Genomic DNA, 18,804 nt, shown 5'->3' on the forward strand with positions numbered 1-18,804 from the left:
TATGTGTATAAACATAAACATTTATACATATTGTGCTGTATGAAGTGATGTTAATAAGCACACAACAACATTGATTCACATCTGACTGTTTAAGATTGAGATGATGTGAATGTCACCATGCCTCAATTAGTGATTAGTTAATTACAAGAATGACGCTGATTTGATTCTCCATAGATAGACACGTACATAAATACCGGTAGACGTACAGACACTTTCAAGCACTCTCTCTCTCTCTCTCTCTCTCTCTCTCTCTCTCTCTCAGACACATATTCACACACACACACACACGCACACGCACGCACACAGAAACACACACACAAACACACACACAAACACGCATATATGCATACAAGTATATGTGTATGCATGTACACTCACAAACACATGTCTATGTATGTATGTATGTATGTATGTATGTATGTATGCATGTATGTATGTTTGTATGTGTATATTATTTTATACACTTCTCATCTTTAACTATACATAAAGTAATAACATTTTTTAAGAAAATGAAAGAAGAAAAAAGCGCCAACGAAATGAAAAAGTGGAAAAAATGTTTGTCGTTGTTTATTGAGCTTTCTTTACCAAATCCAAAGAAAAAAAGTTAAAATAAACAAACAAGTTAAACAGATATATAAACAAATAAATAAATAAACAATTTCCATTTGCTATTTATTAATTAAAAGCAAATTAGAAAGCTATTTGTATTTTGTCTAAACAAAATACAGATGGATATGAATTTTTTTCGCTTTGTTCGTTTTAATTTATTGTTTTTCGTTTGCGTTAGTAGATTTCTCCGTTTGGCTGATCGTTTTGGAAGACAAACGAAAAGTCTGTTTAATTATGCTTCAGACTGTTATATGTAAGTGAAGGTAGGGAAGTTTTTAACAATTTTTTCTTCTGTATTTTTTGAAATCTTGCGTCTAAAATAATTGCGTGAGCTTCTTTATCACTTTATATTCTAATTATCAGTTTCTTTCTTAAATACCAACGAAAGCTCTTGTTTAATCAACAATATTGTTATAAATACTCGACATGCACAAAAGTGACGTGACGAAACATTACAGTAAAACACAGTAAAACACTCACGCATACATCATACATAGTGATGCACTGTCATACACGTACACACCGACAGACATATGTGCAAACTCTCCTACGTACGTTGACACACAAATACATATATAAGTGCAACAACATGCGTTAGTATAAACTTAGGCAAAGAAATATAAACCCAAAACATATAAAGATATATATATAAGTCATAAATAAGAACACACGCAACCCGACACATGTACAAATGTATTCGACTGTTTTAAATCGTGTACATACTGTTTTACTTGTTTCAGTCATTTGACTGTGGCCATGCTGGAGCACCGCCTTTAGTCGAGCAAATCGACCCCAGGACTTATTACCGGGACGGAAACACACCAGCATCGGTTGTCAAGCGATGTTGGGGGGTGGGATAAACACAGACACACAAACATATGCACACACATACATACATATATATATACATATACATACATATATATATACATTTCCTCTGTCTTCCCTTCTCGGGATCTTTCCTTCTCCTTTGTTTCCAACGAAGAGCTCCGCTCGAAACGTTAAACCCTCCTTCCCTCCTTTCCTGAGCGTCAAATAATACTTTAATTGTTCCACGTCCTCGCGTTGCTGTGTTTTTTTCTGTGTTTTCCTGTTTGGATTAACTATATATATATATATATATATATATATACATACATACATACATATATACGACGGGTTTCTTTCAGTTTCCGTCTACCAAATCCAACTCACAAGGCTTTGGTCGGCGCGAGGCTATAGTAGAAAACACTTGCCCAAGGTGCCACGCAGTGGGACTGAACCTGGAACCATGTGGTTCGTAAGCAAGCTACTTACCACACAGCCACTCCTACGCCTGTTTATGTTGTGGGTGTACAATCATACAGTTATGACACAGCCAAATGACTGAGCAGTTGGCTTTGGAAACTTGAGGTTTCAGGTGTGATCATAGAATATGACTCATTGTGAATGTGAAAATGTTTCTGCTATACTCTTCGGAAGAAATCGTTCAGAAAGGGGCTGTGTGGAAGTCGAGCGAATAGTATGTACATAATTAAAAATCTAGCCTTATTTCATACACCATGCCCATTTGATTCAGGTTGAGGATTATGGTAAGGGTAGCAGTATATTTGGTATATTCAACAATTTACACAATAGAGAAAACTATTGTAGGTAGTTAAGACCGTACATATGTTTTTGAGAATGATGGTAAATTTCATATTAAACTAATAATCAATATCACAAGAAAACTTTCTGTAGGAACAGGATTCGATTTCAAACAACTAAAGCTTATTCTTCAAAATGCCGCAAAAACTGCGCACATTTATATGTGCTACGTATAAAGATCATGGGGAAGTATTTTTTTTGGAAATTGAATGGACTATAATCAAATTAAAAATCAAAATCTCAACAAAATGCCGTTCGTGAAGAAATCTAGTTTAAATGGGGCAACAAAAACAACACCATTCACCGTACATGATCATGCCGTTATTATTCAATTTATTGAAAGGGATATGCACAATTCATGCATTATAGGTGACACAGGTTTCGTGTGTTAAATTTTATGCATTGTATTTAAATTGTTTGAATATTCTTGGAGACACAATCTCAGGATAGAACATGTCTATATTTGCCTGGCAAAACAGTTTGGAATTCCTTAGCATAAAACCTACGTCACTGCATGTCTTAGATCATGACAATTTAAAGATTTGATGTAATGATTATTTTACAAGCAAAAGACCAGATAGTATTAATAGCGTGATATTTTTCCATGACAAACTGACGATAATGTGCTCATAGGGAACATAACACTAACAAATAACTTTAACGTTTTGTAGAAGTGACCTGAAGAGAAGCGATTATACTGACATAGTTGTTGAATTATAAACATCATAGGAGTTACGGGATGGGTTTTTTTTTGTTTGTTCCTTTTCGAGCCATGCCTGGCTCATAAGGGCCGGTTTCCCGGTTTCTTGGCGTATAGGTTCCCCACCTGGACGGGACGCCGGTCCATCGCAAGTGAGCTGCAAGATGCAGGAGGAAAGAGTGAGAGAAAGTTCTGGCGAAAGAGTCAGCAGAAGTCTCGCCATTACCTTCTGCCGGAACCGCGTGGAGCTTAGGTGCTTCGCTCATAAATACACACATCTTCCGGTCTGAGATTCGAACCCACGATCCCTCGACCGCGAGTTCGCTGCTCTAACCACTAGGCCATGTGCCTTCACACGGGATGGGTTAACATCCCATGTGCAGTTGGTACAACTGGAATGATAGTCTGGCAACTGATTACCAATAAGGATAGGCATTGGAACATTCTAGAAATTGTTACAGCATCCTCACAGCTTATATTGGTCTTAAACATGTTTACGAATTTCACCACCTTTTATTTTACACGAGGTAACTGTTTACATATTTATCAAACCATAAATAAATAAGAGGGGAGTAGTATAATGAAAGAGTGCGGCTTAGTGTTTAGGTTATTCAGCTCACTATCGAAACGTCGTGAGTTCCATTCCCGGCGGTGCGTTGTGTCGTTGAGCAAGACACTTTATTTCACGTTGTTCCAGTACACTCGGTGGGTAAAAGTGAGTGGTACCTGTATTTCAAAGAGCCAGCCTTGTCACATTCTGTGCTACGCAGAATCTCCCTGAGAACTACGTAAAGGATACGCGATTCTGTGGAATGCTCAGCCACTTGCACGTTAATTTCACGAGAAGGCTGTTTCATTGATCGGATCAACTGAAACCCTTGTCGTCGTAACCGACGGAGTGACTGTGCCAGTAGTACTGCTTAGAAGAATTTTAACAAAACAACAGTAATAACAACAACAACAACAATAATATTTGACTTTACAGTCCCAAATGAGGAAAAACAATATGCGAAGTATAGAAAAAAATACAAAGTACCAGAACCTAGCTATTGAATTACAGAGGCTATGGTAAGAGCTGGAAAATTGTATCCCAGTAGTTATATATGCATTGGGAACTATCCCTAAAGATATGAACAGATGGAAAGAGGAAATAGACATAAAACCCAGATTAGTACACCAACTCCAGAAAACAGTGTTATTGAGGATAGCTAGGATACTTAGGAAGGTTCTTGGCATATTAAGTTACTTGCTGTAACCCAATAGGAGGGTTCTTGGTATCTAAAACTACTTGTAGCCCGATGTTAGGATTGTTTTCTTTTCCAACAGTCTAATCTGTTGAGTGAGTATGATGATGATGATGATGATGATGATGATGATGATGATAAGAAGAAGACCAGAAATTTCGAGAGAGAGAGAGAAAGAGAGAGAGAGAGAGAGAGAGAGAGAGAGAGAGAGAGAGAGAGAGAGAGAGAGAGAGAGAGAGAGATTGAATAGATTACATCGACTGCAATGTTTCATTGATTTATCGACCACGGAAAGATGAAAAGCAAAGTCAACCCCAGCAGAATTTGAACTCAGAACATGAAAACAGACGAAATGCTCCAAAAGCATCTCGCTCGGCGCGCTAACAATTCTGTCTCCTCGCCACTTGATGGTTGTGCTGAGAATGATTTCCTTGAGGGAAATACTGCAGAAGGAAAAGTTGGCGTATGATCTGAGAAGTGTTAAAGGAAAGCTTAATCAACTGCTATTTATTGGTGATTTGAAGTTGTTTACAAAAGATGAAGCAGAATGAAACGGTGTTATCCATTCTGCGCGGATTTTCTCAAATGATATCAAAATGGAATTAGGACTTTCAAATTATGCTGTGTTGGTGATGAAACGAGATAAGTTTTTCAGAACGGAAGGTATGAAAGGATGAAGGTAATGGAACCTGAATCCGGACATAAAGACCTGGGAAGACTAGAGGCAGATGGAATTAGGCATAACAATATAAAATAAAAGATAGAGTATCTACGGCGATTGAGAAAGATACTGGATTCAAAATTGAATACCAGATATACAACTTTGGCAACAGATTTGCGTGCAGTTGTAGTGGTACGGTATGGCGCTAAAATTCTGAAGTGGAGAGAGGATAAGCTAAAGTGTTGGAGCATGAAGACAAAAGAGCTCCTAACAATGCATTATCTACGTGCTTACACTGATGGTCTATGAGAGCAAATAGGGAAAGGGAACTGATATTTGTGGCGGACTGTATGCGAATTGAACATGGGGTTTTCAGAGATATCTGAAATGAAATCTAAATGAAGAAACCTTGTGAGTGGTAGTTAGAGATGAGGGCTTACTGAAATCAGGAAAAATAATGTTAAGGATTTTGTCCAGCGTGCTAACGATAGTGTCAGTTCACCATTTAATAATTACTAACAAGAGCACTTAGAGAAAGCAAACCTCCACCAAAAAAACGTCGAACACAATGAGAAACGAAAACATAAATACAAAACCAAGGAAATGGACATTAATTTATTATATGACGGAACGCACGCATCCATTTCTAAGTAAGATTGTTCTTAATATTAATAATGATGCGCACTCTTAACCTTTCTCTCCCCTCCCTTTCTCAGCCTTCATTCTTTTGGCTTTCCTTTTCATCTACCTTACTGTCTCTCCCTCTCTCTCCCATTCTTCATTCTTTTCTCTACAACCATTCCCTTTTTCTCTCCCTTTCTCTTACTCCTCCTCCTCCCTCCCGTCGCGGTCACGTGATGAGATGGCTACCACTGTCTTTCTTCTCCTGGCTTCCTTCAAGTAGAGACGGTAAAATCTGTTGCTCCCTGCCGTTCTCAAAAAATAGCGTTCGTAAAATTTTTTTTTTATCTCGTTTGGCTTAACAGCCCTTCTTGTTTGTGTTACTGTTATTCTCCGTGTCCTGTCTTTTACTGTTTATATTTTGTACTGTCGTTACTGTCCTGTTTTTGTTACCATTTTTACCCCTCCGCAAAAAAATCTCAAATTTTATTTAATTTGAATTTCGCGGGAAGGAAAGTTTTATTGAAGTCACGTATCGTCTTGACCTTCGAAACGTGGAGTAGATGAAACTAAGGCGACTGAAGAAGGGGAATTTTCCTTGTTTTGTTTGTCCTGTACTCTATTTTTTCGTTGTTTAAAAGAAATGTCCATTTCCTTGGTTTTGTGTTTATGTTTTCGTTTCTCATTGTGTTCGGCGTTTTTTTTTGGTGTCCTGTACCCATATATGCATGTATATATACATGTAGAGGTAGGTACGTACATATATGTATGTATATATGCATATGTTTTATTTATTAATTTTTTATATATATATAGTTATATAAGTAACTATATGACTGTATGTGTGTGTAAGTATAGATGCAGGTGTTTGTGTATGTATGTGAGGTTGACGGAATTAATATGCCAGTATATTGTTGCTTTAATCTTAATTAGTTGGGTAGCTCGTTAATGAAATATTTAAAAAATCAATTTACATCAGATGTTAATCTCCGTCAGCTGAAGCAAACAGACGCTAAGATAATCAATACAAGCTTTTCTGTTAAAATATTAATTTATACCTTGCTTACACCTAGCCTTTAAAGGATTAGTGTAAATCTAAGGAGGTAACAAGAATTACTTTGATAATAAGTATTCTTGATCAGGGCTGATCTAGAAGTAAACAAGGACCAGAATAGCTGGTTCTCTGCTTGCGTGACAAAGAGGAAACCAAAATCACGTTGCCTGACCGGTAAGAAATATTAGCCATATTTTATACAAATCATAGCCTGCCTGAGAAAAGATGCTTTGGTACATGTAGTTCTAAACAGTTTCTGATTTAGGTACGTGGCTAGCAATATTCAGAGGAAGGGTTGGTCTATACCATTGATCCGATAACTTAATTGTTGCTTTATTTTATCGACCTGGGTTGAATTTGAACTCAACAAAAAGAGACGTAACAAATACTGCACAGCAGTTGCTGACCCTCAAATGATTCTACCAGCTTACCGTAGTCCTAAATAGAATCAGTTTTGATCTAGTATAAAACAACAACAGCAACTAAAAAACAATAGAAATACCGTTGGTTTACACCTGATCATTGAGTTTGCCAGGAATGCTGAATTCGCTCCCTCCTCACAAGGAATAAAACTGTGTCTCCAGCAGACTCTATGTAAATGTTCGACGCATAAGTATACAATCTACTGTGTTAATAGCGAAACGTCATTTACGAGGGGTGCTGAAAAGTTCCTACCTTTAAGGGTAACGTGAAAGGCCTAGTTGGAGGCCCAAACTTCTGAGATCTTTTACAGGGATTAGAAAAACTGAAATATTGCTGCAATAAGTGTGTCGATCTGAGAAGAGAATATGCTGAATAAAATAATAATTAACTGATCCTCCTGTATTTTCTTTTACCCTAAGCCAAGAACTTTTCAACACCCTTTCGTATGATAGCATGCCCCTATTATACATTTTGTATTATGATTAGATTTAATGGGTGATTGCAACAGATGTCACCTACCTGCTCAATAAGTACTAACGAGAAGGCGGTGAGCTGGCAGAAACATTAGCACGCCGAGCGAAATGCGTAGCCGTATTTTGTCTGCCGTTACGTTCTGAGTTCAAATTCCGCTGAGGTCGACATTGCCTTTCATCCTTTCGGGGTCGATTAAATTAAGTACCAGTTACGCGCTGGGGTCGATATAATCGACTTAATCCGTCTGTCTGTCCTTGTTTGTCTCCTCTGTGTTTAGCCCCTTGTGGGTAATAAAGAAATAGGTATTTCGTCTGCCGCTATGTTCTGAGTTCAAATTCCGCCGAGGTCGACTTTGCCTTTCATGCTTTCGGGGTCGATTAAATAAGTACCAGTTACGCACTGGGGTCGATATAATCGACTTAATCCGTTTGTCCTCTCTGTGGTTAGTAAAGAAATATGTATTTCGTCTGTCTTTATGCTCTGAGTTCAAACTCGGCCTTTCATCCTTTCGGGGTCGATAAATTAAGTACCAGTTGTGTATTTGGGTCGATCTAATCGACTGCCCCTCCTCTCCAAAAATATCGGGACTTATGCTATGAGTAGAAAAAAATAAGTGCTATCGAGTTCATCAACTAAAAGTAGGACATTTAGAAAGTTGGACGTATAAAACAACCACTATCTCAAGGAACCTTCTTTCCATTTCTTTGTCTGTTCTGTCTGTCTGCCTCTCCCTTTCTCTCTCTCTCTCTCTTTCTTTCTCTCTATAAATGTGTACATGTGGTGAGGGTAGAGAGAAAGATACATAGTTATTTGTTTGTGTGTATGTATGCTCATATGAATATGTACATATGTGTATGTATTTATCTTTCATCTAGTCACTCACTCACTTTCACTCTGTTACTTTGTGTGTGTGCGTGTGAGTTTGTCCTGACACAGAGAGATGAGGCAATCTAAACGAAAGAACAAGAAAAACAAATGGATGCCATAGAGAGCAGCAACACACTTCCAGATGTTATCTTTGTTTATGTTCCTGGTAGTACTTGAAGAACTTATTTCAATCGAATACATATGTGTAACGATATTTGGATACACAAATTATCCAGTTTCGCATCGACAGTACTGGAGACTTCACTGTTCAAATGTAATTTATACCTTATCAAATATTCTAGTTCGACCTTACCGTGTGGGATTTAGTTTTTTAGTTTAGGATACAGGTGTCAGCAACACAAACACACACACTCACGGTGTGAAATGTAGCTTCATTTATTGGGGTGAGGTGTTACAAATGTTGAGATATACGTATGAAAAAATTGCTCGTATATTTTGTGAACGCTCGGAAAATGGTTTACATTTTGTGGAAATATAGTAGTGATTCTGAGCAATTTTCAACTGAGAAAGCTGCGGGACCCACTAATGGGAACATAATTTGAACCTGTTCTTCAGTTTGGAAGATTGACAAATTAAAAATTTATTTTGAATATGGTACTAGTGTGGTACCTTAACAGAATCGAAAGAACGTTGGAATAAATGTCATGCAACATTTATTCCGGCTGTTTACATTCTGAGTTCAAATCTGACTGAGATCATTTTATGCTTCGCGGGGTCAATGAAATAAACTAAGAGACAAGTACCTAGATTACTGTAACCAACTAGTCCTCTTGTTCAAAAATTCCTGCGAAATGGCAGAATTGTTAGAACGCCGAACGAAAAAAAGAAGGGGCATATAGCATGTGTTTCAGATCTTCACGTTGTAAGTTCAAATCCTGCCGAGCTCAATGAATATTTTGAAAATTCACAATTTGTACATGAAACGATGATATAATCTTCGTGTATTAACTTCAACATAGGAGTCGACGAGAAATGAAAAGCTTACTTTGTTGTTTATATACAACTCTGTAGTATAACGTAAAAAAAATATGCTGATAGTTTGTAATGCAAGGAAAACAAATTGGGTTCTGCATATACTGAAACATATGTGCATATTTTTCTGCACTTGTATGTGTAGGATTGTGTATTTATATGTGTTTGTGAGACAGATGTCGAGTAGAACGTAATGACATACATCCTTATATTTGTGTTTCGATATGTTGTGATGAGTTTGCTTGATTATTTGCAATTCTGGCCATGAATCTCTCTCTCTCTCTCTCTCTCTCTCTCTCTCTCTCTGTATCTGTCTATATGTGTATGTGCGTGTGTTTATTTATCTGTTTGCATGTATTGATACACATTAAGTCTGACTCATGAATCATTTATCCATCTCCTTCTTGTTTTCTCTTTCCTTTCTCTTTCTCTCTTCCGCTCCCCCACCCCCACTTTCTCTCTTTCCATTTCTCTCCTTTCTCTCTCTCTTTCTCTCATCTCTCTCCTTCTCACTCGCTTTTGTCAACACAACATTCCGTGACACAGTGTCACAAACATGAGCTGAAAAAATAGAATTGGTTGAAAGTCGATGTCTTCACCTGTGCAGATCGGTTGGGTCCGTCACGAAATTGATCTGTTTAATGGAAAGACATGGTTTGTGAAATATCCTCAATTCTACCCCCATTGATTTCCATGTGAGCTATTAGAGGAGAATCCGTGAGTTGCTAGCAGCGATTTTGTCACACAGTGTCAAGCTGTCTTCTGGGGTCTTTATTTATGTATTTATTTATTTCTGTATTTCTCGTTTCTTAGTCGGTGGCTAATAGCAATCTCCACACGTTGTTTGTACTACTTGCAGACGAGTAGTTAATGCTAGCATGTTTATAAATACACTGATATGTATATACACAATACTTCTTGTCTGCTATACATTCGTAATCTGCTTAAAGTTTAACAATAATTATTAGAGGCGTATATATGTTTACGCATGTCCTGTTGTGTTTACAGCATACAAACGTTCAGATATCAACCTTATGTATTTATTTCTATAACAAATTTAACGTTGTATATGGTATATTTATGTAAACTATAGAATGATTGCTCATTATACGAATTATATTATGTTTCTATCATATCTTGATATGCATATCCAAATTCTTTACTCTTTCGCTCTCTCTCTACTCTCTGTTTCTTCTCTCTCTCTCTCTCTCTCTTCTCTCTCTCTTTCTCAGCATGCATTATACATGTTTTGTGTGGGGTGCGTGCATGAAAACAAGAAATACATGAAAACATTGTTAATAAACGTGTAGTTAACCAACGACCCACTTTTACAACATCACTATTGCTCATTGTTAACTCTATATATTTGCCCTTTCCTGTAATTAACATAGCAATATTACTAAAACTCTAGTTTTAGCAACACATCAGTGTTATCAACACATCTGAATATACTATCAACATAAAAATCCCATTTTAGCAATATATAACTAATTAAATAACCAAATATATTAACAGAATGTTCTAGAAAGTACAAGTAGTTGACTGCCTTTCCTTTCTAGGCCAGAATTATTAAACGAACGATCGTCTTTCTCCTCCTTAAGAATGTAAATTAAAATTAAGATATTTTGGCCACTACAATAATGTATATTAGTAAGTACATAATTATATATATATATATATATATATATTTTTGTGCAGGAAACATCTTTGCGTAATTTTTCCTCCTTTCCCCGACTTTCTTCTGAAAGTTTTCATTGTTGTAAATATTGCAATCTAGCAGTGAAAGGTTTTAGCTATTCAAATATGCCGAGATGATATTGGTGATGGAAATGCTATCTCTGAGACACTATGGAAAAAAAAAGGACAAACACTCCCCCGAGTGGGACCGCAACTACATAATATATTTAATGCATTTGCTACCACCAGAAAATAAACCGTCAACACCCAAACGAAAATTACTTCTATCTCCAACGGTTAATGAAAATATACCTACCACCAAAACAGCTACCACACTCAACCACCACTACATAAAAATTCAACTGTGTAAAAAAATGATCATTCCACATAAAACCAGCGTCACGAGCTAAACTATTATTCTTTTCTACGATAGGCACAATGCCTAAAATTTGGGAGGAGAGGGGCAGTCGATTAGATCGACCTCAGAACGCAACTGATACTTAATTTATCGACCTCGAAAGGATGAATGACAAAGTCGACCTCGCCGAAATTTGAACTCAGAACGTAAAGACAGACGAAACACCGCTAAGCATTTCACTCGGCGTGCTAAAGCTTCTTATTTCTTTATTGCCCACAAGGAGCTAAACATAGAGGGGACAAACAAGGACAGACAAAGGGATTAAGTCGATTATATCGATCCCAGTACTTAATTAATCGACTCCCGAAAGGATGAAAGGCAAAATCAACCTCTATGGAATTCGAACTCAGAACATAGCAGACGAAATACCTATTTCTTTATTACCCACAAGGGGCTAAACATAGAGGGGACAAACAAGGACAGACATAGGTATTAAGTCGATTATATCGACCCCAGTGCGTAACTGGTACTTAATTTATCGACCCCGAAAGGATGAAAGGCAAAGTCGACCTCGGCGGAATTTGAACTCACAACGTAACGACAGACGAAATACCGCTAAGCATTTCGCCAGGCGTGCTAACGATTCTGCTAGCTCGCCGCCTTACAAGCTAAATTATTATTGCCACAACCAACACCACAACTATGACAATGAAATCATTATCTCCTAAAATAAAAAATGTGTTCATCATTCTGAAAAAAACAGAATTTCCTCAAACGTAGAAGATAAATAGGTAATTATATGTGCATCTGATTTTTGTTATATATATATTTCGAGTATATAAACTTTGTTTCATTCTTTATTAGTTTCATGTTTTGGTACTAAGCCAGCAATTTCGGGTGAGGATTAAATCGATCTCGGTGGTTAACTGGTGCTTATTTTACCTACCCCGAAAGGATGAAAGGCAAATTAGATCTCGGTGGCATTTGGACTCAGAACACAAAGACAGATGAAATGCCACTAAGCATGTTCTCCGGCGTGCTAATGATTCTGCCAGCTCACAATCTTGTTTCATTTTTTATTACCAAGACACTGTCATAGAACTGTATAAGCTTATTTACCATTAAGAATTTATCACATATGTGATAATCTGCTATGAGTTTAGACGAACCGAAAAGTGTTATATTTATACTGGCACGAATTTTTTTTCTTGTGCGGATAACGCGTCGTAGATTTTAGTGAGTGCTTCTTTCTATGCCATGAAGGCCCAAGAAAGAATAAACGTCACTTCAAGTTCTTTTGTCGTTAGGTTACTGGTCTGTAAATGACCCATGCGACAGGTGTATAGGTTGGTAACTGCGTCGGAAAATGACAGGAAAAGATACATACCATCGATCTAGCCCAATAAAAAGATAATTATATTTACATCTGTTTTGTGCAATACATTTTCAAGTTCTAAAACTGTGTTTCATGTTTTATCATGTGGACTATTCGACAGGTCTGGAGTATTTTATTCACAATAAATATTTTATAGAACACTTTTGTTATAACGTGCCTGATACGTTTATATGAATCGAGAAGTACTATATCGGATATTCGCATGTCTAATTTCACGTATACACACACACACACAAAGACACACCACTACACGCATACAGATGTACACACACGAGTCTTTCCTTTTAACTTCATATTTGAGTTCTTATGTATATATGTGCATATGTATGTGTACATATGCATGTATATATATAAGTATATAATATGACTGTATTTACATAGACACCAGTATTTGTGCATACATATATATATACACGCATATATGTATATATACATACATGCATATATATATATATATATACATATACATACATGCATCTATGCATATATATATACATACATGCATCTATGCATATATATATATATATATACATACATGCATCTATGCATATATATATATATATAATACATACATGCATCTATGCATATATATATATATATACATACATGCATCTACGTATATATACATATATATATACATATACATACATGCATCTATGCATATATATATATATACATACATATATATATATACATTCATGCATCTACGTATATATACATATATATATATATATATATATATATATATATATATATATATATATATATATATATATGTATGTATGTATGTATTGGATTAAATGTCCTTTCTTTGATATATAAACTTTTCCGATACAAAAAACCTGTCTATGTTAGAGAAAATTATACTTCTACCATTGCAATATATTTTCTATGCATTTTATTTTCTGCTTACAACGATGGACTATAATTTCTCTTGGCGTGTAAGAGACTATCATTCTATTTTATCTCTTTCACATTGATAATTATGAAAGTTCTAAGTCAGTAGTAGCGAAGATGTGGGTTTGCTTCATGAAATAGCTTAGTTAAAACAGGAAGAAAGGCGCTTGTAACTTTCTAATAGGACTTGGATACTGTTGGAGAAGAATCAACAGCTCATATGTTTTTTGTATTAGGAAATAGAGTATCAAGGTGCCGAGTTGTGCTTAGATAAGATACATTGGCTTGAGACGTCTAACATACTGAAAGACTTGTACAAAGGTTGTATACTTCAAACCATAATCCCCCTACACACACAAGTATAACTCGAAAGATTGCACCATACTTTTGTTATTGTTTTAGGTAACTATATAGTCATATGCATACATTGACCTTTCTTTGCTCTCCTAGCCTAGGCACATCGGATCATCTGGATTGTGACAGTTGGAGAAAGCGAGAACAATGCACCAGTACAGAGCTGGTACTCTTTGTCATCTGAGTGGAATCTAGTAGCGTAAAATTTGTTTAAGTACACTATATGCCGTTCGGTGAGAGATTCAACTCTAGAATCTTATGACCGTGAGTTCAAAACTGTAACAATTGGGACGCGTGTCTTCATACGCACCAGACTTTGCTAAATCGAAAGTGGGGGAAAAAGAGTGAGAGAGAGAATGAGAGGGAGAGAAAGAAAGACAGAGTCCGCGATGGCGAAATAAACGTTTTTGCTACTTAACCAACTCTTGACTAATTAAGTTGATATGCAGGAATGGATACACACATGCTGCCAGTTGCGTGTTGGTATATACAATTAAAGAAAAAAATTTATGATATTTAACAGTAATATGAATTAATTAGTTCTCCCGCTCTCGTTTCTCTCTCTCTCTTTCTAGTATCGTAAGCCCAAAACGTTCATTTTTCAGAAAACGAAGAGATAGATTCAGCATTCCATTTCTTTTTTACATTAGCAATAGTTTCAGCTTAACAATAATACTTTTTTGGTGCATAAAATCGTAATTCCGTGCGTGTATAATATTTTCAGTCAGAAATATTTTCGCAAAACTGTCGTATGTGGGACTTACTACACTTTTATAAAATGTTAAACAGTTGTACTACATTTCGACAATTTTCATATCTTGGCATCTGAACCAGCTGGAGATACAATAGTTTGACCAAAAGTACCGGCTATTGCAAGCAAAATTAAATTTTGAAAAAAAAAAAAAACACATTTGGCTAATTTTGGACATAGGCAGTTTAACATAATAGCAACGATATATGTTTATATACGTTTGTACACACACGTACACACACAAATAATTGGGGCTGTAATCCTGTGTGTGCGTGTGTATTTTTGTCGTCCATGTCTGTTTTTATGATTATATAAATCTGAAACCGGTGTGGTTCATTATGCTGAAGCACTTTCTATTAGCGATGCAACAGAGGCCGAGAAAATATTAGTCTCAAACATTGGCACAAGACTGGCAAGTTCGGTCTAAGTTGACAAATCGATTACATTAACCCCAGTGCTCTACTGGCACTTATTTTATCAACGCCGAGAGGATAAAAAGCAAGCTTGACCTCGGCGCAATTTGAACTCAGAACGTAGGACTTAAAGACAGACGAAATGCCGCTAAGCAGTCTGCGCGGCGTGCTAGCGATTCTGGCAGCTCACTGCCTTAGACATCGAGAAAATATTTATTTCTTTATTGCCCAAAGGGGACAAACAGGGACAGACAAAGGAATTAAGTAGATTACATTGATCCAGTGCGTAACTGGTACTTATTTAATCGACCCCGAAATGTTGAAAGGGGAAGTTGATCTCGGCGGGATTTGAACTCAGGACGTAATGGCAAACATCGAGAAAATATTAAGCAGATACTTGCGACTCAGTTATCTTTGATCATAAATCTCCTCAATCAGGGTTCACTCGACGTCAGTGAAGAATATCAATACATTGTTCAATATTTTTACTCCAGCATGAATACAAGTTGACATTGAACATAATGTTAATAGTTAAGGAGTCTGGGTAAATTGATTTCACATCCTACAAAGAATTCTAGTTAACAATCTTTAATCTTAATTTATCAACTCCATTTATTCACTTTGTGCAATATAACATAGTGCTGTTGTTTATGTTAGTGTTTCGGTGTATATGTGTGTGTGTGTGTGTGTGTGTGTGTGTGTGTGTTTATTATATTACGTTCCTCACACCATATTGTTATATCCAGCTTATTCCTTCTTGTTATTGGAAAAAGGTTTTCACACCCTAAAAGATCTGCTGCTAGTCCTCCACCGTTTTCTTCTGTTTTGGATAACCATCTTGACCTTGACGGACAAACATGATAAACCGTTTACTGCCATCTTCTGCGGTATCTTGCCACCATTGATTTTTTTTTTATCTCTGCCTTTTGTCAACAGAATAGAGAATTTGGAGGACATCATTGTATAACTTTCCAACGCCATTGAACAGTTAGATAGAATATGCTTTAGCGTGCCAACTATTCCACATCTGAATTTGTCGTCATTTCCATCTCAGCATCTCGTGCAAATAGCAGTATATCGTATATGGCTTGAAAAAGGAAACTCAACCACGATGTGATCAGATCTTATCCCAACTCAACTCCATTTCAATAACCTTTTCTTGTCCCTTGGTCATCTGACTTTCATACGGGCATCGAATCAAATACAGTTCCCTTTGTTCTGCTTCTCTCGCTTTCGTATAGCCACTAACTGCGGTTTTGCGATCCCTCGGTGTCATCATCAAATATAGTTTCAGTGAATTGTAACCAATCCCCTTTTGGTCGCTTTGAATTTCTCCCACTATGTCTTAGTGTTATGTCATCTATTTCTTTCTCTGAGCACCATTTTTTGCAGTTTTGACCTGCCTATATATTTCAACCTATATTCGATTTGAGCCACAATTTCTCTCAACGCCCCTAATTTTATCAAATGCGTTTAGCATACCTTTGTCCTAAGCATTTTACAAGTTTATCTTTGGCCGTTGGCATGGTTTCTCCTGTTATTTTGAAATGCACTTGCATCTGCTCACCCTTTTATAAAGGTCAGACTCCGCGACTAAATTTTCTTGAATCGCGTACGCACACACACACATACACATATTGAGTTACTGGTGAAACATGGATAAAGGAAATTAATGTTTGGGAGATTAAGGTAAATATTTATTTAATTCAATCTTAAACTAACTAATTGTTGTACGAGACGTAAGTGGCTTGGATTTTTTTATAATGTTGAAAGGCTGATTAGAGTGACCCGATATTCCGGAACTTTTGTTTTCAGAAAAATTCACCCCCTGCTTTCATATATCAAGAGAGCTTCATTTGTTTTTCTTTGCTTTTCAGTTAATTTTTCTCTATCTGCAAATCTCTTTTGTTAATAAGTGAATAAATTGTTTAATTCGGAAAATATTCTTTTTTACTCAAGGAACAAGACTCTAAATGTTTCGGGAGGGGGCCCAGTCGATTAGATCGATCCCAGTATGCAACTGGTACTTAATTTATCGACCCCCGAAAGGATGAAAGGTGGAATTTGAACTCAGAGCATAAAGACAAATAAAATACCTATTTCTTTACTACCCACAAGGGGCTAAACACAGAAGGGACAAACAAGAACAGACAGACGGATTAAGTCGATTACATCGACCCCAGTGCATAACTGGTACTTATTTAATCAACCCCGAAAGGATGAAAGGCAAAGTAGACCTCGCCGGAATTTGAACTCAGAACGTAGCGGCAGACGAAATACCGTTAAGCAGTTCATCCGGCGTGCTAACGTTTCTGCCAGCTTGCCGCCTTCGAAAGGATGAAAGGCAAAGTCGACCTCGGTGGATTTCGAACTCAAAACCTAACGGCAGACGAAATACCTATTTCTATTTCTTTACTACCCACAAGGGGCTAAACACAGAGGGAACAAACAAGGACAGTCAAAGGGATTAAGTCGATTACACGACCCCAGTGCGTAACTGGTACTTAATTTATCGACCCCGAAAGGATGAAAGGCAAAGTCGACCTCGGCGGAATTTGAACTCAGAACGTAACAGCAGACGAAATACGGCTACGCATTTCGCCCGGCGTGCTAACGATTCTGCCAGCTCACCGTCTTTAATTCAGAAAATATTTATTTTTTATTGCCCACAAGAGGCTAAACATAGAAGAGACAAACGAGGTCAGACAAAGGGATTAAGTCGATTACATTGACCCCCAGTTTGGAAAATATTCTTTTCTACTCTAGGCACAATGCCCAAAATTTTGCGGGAGAAAGCCAGTCGATTAGATCAACTCCAGTGGACAACTGGTACTGCATTTAACTCCGAATATATTATCATAGTTCTTAATTGATTCTTGTACTACGAAATGAGAATTCGAATTAGCAACAGATAATTATTTTAAAAAAATAATAAAATAAACAAATAATTCAATACATAAAATGTAATAAAATAAAATAAAAATGTTTAAGTATAATAAAAGCTAAATTATCATTTTTTTTTGTTCTTTTGTAATTTATTTTTCCATCACGATGAACATTGAATATGATATAAACTGGTTCGGTTAATCAGAGTTCAAGTCGAGTTTCCGATTACAGTTTGTGACGAATTATTTGGAGCGGGTGAAGAAAATTAAAGAAATCAATGCAAACAATTAAGTAAAAAAATGAGGATATGAAGAATAAGTTCTTGGAATATAATTACAAACATTAAAAAAATCCCTATATAATATTAATAGGCACTTGATACACTGAACTTAGTAACGAAAATAGTACTAAGTGCTATGATTTTTATTTTATTTATTTTATTTATTATTTTTATTCTATTTATTTATTTTGCGTGGTGTTGCTTGTTTTGTTTAGTTTATTCTTTGTCATATTTACTTTCCTTTAGATATCGTCAGAGCTAAGAGTCTCAGGAAATATGTTAGGGCAATTGCAGCTTTCCGAAACGGAAGGACACTCCGTCAAGGATGAAATACAAAGAAATTTAACAACAATAACAACAACTGTAACAGCAACGATGGCAACAACACCAACTACAACATCAGCAACAAAAGGAAAATTGGATTGGGTAGTGGAGGTGCAATTGTAACTGCCGAGAGGTTTACAGGCAACTTAGAAACAAGTTTGTGTTCATTGTACTGACCTAGAGGGACCGTGTCTGT

Source organism: Octopus sinensis, linkage group LG2 (genome assembly GCF_006345805.1).
Source record: "Octopus sinensis linkage group LG2, ASM634580v1, whole genome shotgun sequence".
Taxonomy (NCBI): Eukaryota; Metazoa; Mollusca; class Cephalopoda; order Octopoda; family Octopodidae; genus Octopus; species Octopus sinensis.